Source organism: Triticum dicoccoides, chromosome 2B (genome assembly GCF_002162155.2).
Source record: "Triticum dicoccoides isolate Atlit2015 ecotype Zavitan chromosome 2B, WEW_v2.0, whole genome shotgun sequence".
In the NCBI taxonomy this organism is placed as follows: Eukaryota; Viridiplantae; Streptophyta; class Magnoliopsida; order Poales; family Poaceae; genus Triticum; species Triticum dicoccoides.
This window is the reverse complement of record NC_041383.1, coordinates 782,152,150-782,154,935: the sequence shown is the minus strand read 5'-3', so window position 1 is coordinate 782,154,935 and position 2,786 is coordinate 782,152,150. Positions and strand designations below refer to the sequence as shown.

At 48.3% G+C, this 2,786-nt stretch overlaps 1 pseudogene; it reads left to right on the top strand.

Moving 5' to 3' along the window:
• The first annotated feature begins 509 nt into the window (after positions 1 to 509).
• Positions 510 to 1,536, top strand: LOC119368789 (annotated as a pseudogene).
• Positions 1,537 to 2,786: the final 1,250 nt, after the last annotated feature.

The following is a 2,786-nucleotide window of genomic DNA, read 5'->3' as shown; positions in this document are numbered from 1 at the left end:
GGCGGGGCCTGGGTAGCGATGGAGCGGGCGAAAAATGGCTGCGCAGATACAAACCATGCCCAAATTTGAGCAGAAAATGGGTCATAGGCGGATAAAAAACGAACGCCTGTCTGTTTAGGTCGCTTTGTTGGGTCATGATTTGTGTCGATTCGAGGCTAGGATGGACCAAATATGGTCGTGCTTTGGAGTTGGCCTGACTACCCCAACCATAGGCCAGAAATATCCCATCTTTACAATGGGTAAAATATCCATGGATAAATATCCAACGGCTAAAACGATTTGAGCGCTAAGATGGGACGGCCGAAAACGACTCACTATGGGTTTTTTTTTCACCCACTATGGGATTTGAGCAGCTGCCTCTAGTAGGTTCTGAGTGAGCAGGCCAAGGCCGAAGTGGTAGAAGCCCATGGTCAGTCCAGCCGTAGAGCAGAGCAGAGCAGAGGTCGCTGCCAAAAACCCTATTTCCCAGCCGCCGCCGCCCCAATTTCCCCTCCACACAAGCACCGGCAATGGCGGCACCGCAGTGGCCGACTACGACGACTACGGCGTCGGCGTGCATCCCGGATACGGCGCGCGGCACGCACGTGTTCACGGTCGCCGGCTACAGGCTGCACAAGGGCATCGGCGTCGGCAACTTCATCCGATCTGCCACCTTCGCCGTCGGCGGCTACGACTGGTGCGTCTGCTACTATCCCGACGGATTCAGCGCTGAATACAAGGACTATGTTTCAGTCTGCGTCGAGCTCCAGAGCAAGAAGTCCGTGGTGAGGGCTCTCTACGACCTTAAGCTGACCGGGCTGTCGTCATTGATCTTCTCTCCCGGCCATCTTCTTTCCCGGCTTTCGAGTCCTGCAAGAACGAGCATTTCAGGGGGGCTTACACGTTCATGAGAAGGGGCGTCCTGGAGGCATCCCCAAGAAAATACCTGCAGGATGACTGCCTCGTGATCCAGTGCGATGTGACTGTTCTCCTCAAGAAAATACCGGCCGTGGCCACCACCACCGCCAAGACGCCTCACATCGAGGTGCCGCCCTCTGACCTGTCCAATAATCTCGCAAGGCTGCTTGAGGGGAAGAAAGGAGCGGACTTGGTGATCAATGTCAGTGGAGAGACCTTCTACGCACACAAGATCGTGCTCACGATGCGGTCTCCGGTCTTCAAAGCAGAGCTCTATGGGCCAATGGCAATGTGCGACACCGAGAAGCACTGCATTGAGGTTGTGGACATGCAGCCCGCCATCTTCGGAGCACTGCTTCACTTCATATATACAGACTCATTGCCCGCCATGGATGGCCTCCTTGACAGCTATGACAAGAGGGAGGTGATGAGGCATTTGCTTGTGGCTGCAGACAGGTATGCCATGGACAGGCTCAAGCTGATGTGTGAGGTCATCCTTTGCAAGGGTCTAGATGTTGAGAGTGTCGTCGCCACGTTAGCTCTCGCTGATCAGCATCGTTGCAGCAAGTTGAGAGACGCTTGCATGGGGTACATCAAGCTCTTCTGTTAGAACAGAGGAAATGTCTGATCGCCTGACCAGAGAGCATGTATTGCTGTCCTTATAGCTTATATATGTATGTATGTGATATGCACTGCCGTCCTTTGGATCATGTTGCCTTGTCTGAAGTCTTCACATATATTTGGGAGGAGTTGAGTAAGTTTATCAGAATTTATGTGGGCTAGACCTACCTATATGTGAATCCATGCTAGCTTGTTGTGCCTGTGCTGATATTTATCCTTATCTTCTTTCCTTTTCGTGCTCTTCTTTTTATTACTCAAATAAATCTGTATTTTAGCCAGGCTAACATCAACTAGATAGGCAACGCGCCTTGGCGCATGGTGCCTGGCTCAACCCATTATCCAAGCGTATAAACAAAGTATATATTATTGCGAGAAAAGTTGTCGAGAATGGATCAGTTTAATGCATAGAAGCGGAAAATTGCTTTTATAGATAACATGGTTGTGTCCAATACATGGCATATGCCCAGACAACACTAAAATGATCAGTGCAATCAGTCACACCAAATGCTCAACAGCATTTTGGCACCAAAAATAAAACCAACATGACAGGGCACACATAATATATATTTCAGGGGTAAAAAATGGCACACATAATATAGATAACTGAACCATCATATGAATTTCTAAAAGTAAGATGCTTGTGATAGTAATGGTTCAGTCATGATAGACGATTCGGATGACATGTCTTCCAAATGCCGAGGTCACAGAAATTGTAACATGGAGAGAAACGGTATGTACTGTCCATCTACGACATATGTCAATAGCAGTGTATCATATAACTTTGCCTGAACATCTCGCTCGCTCGGGTGTTGTGACGAAGGACCTGCTGATGGTGATCACGTGCTCGCCCCGTCACGCCGATATGGTAGGCCATGGCTAGCAAGCCTTGCCAGACTTGCTCGGGTGTTGTGATGTGAGGACCTGCCGATGGACATATCATGTCAGCAAAAGAATTCAGTGTGTTTTATTTATAGTGAGAATATAATTCACGCATCGACCTTCTCATAGCTTATTAGTACAACTCCACATGCCAGCCTAACTATCATCCTCGCCATCATAAACAAGTGGATCTCACCATTGCACTATGTCCGGCATCAAGGATCTATTTTTCGGAAACATCTCAATGTACACCTAGCATCAATTGGCCCAACAGTAGTGCTGCAAATAAAATGTGCCACTGTTAGAGCATGCCCCTATTTTTTACTCTAGCCAACAAATGAGGAAATATGGTAGTTCATATAGTCTTAGAGCTTAAATTAAAGCAGATT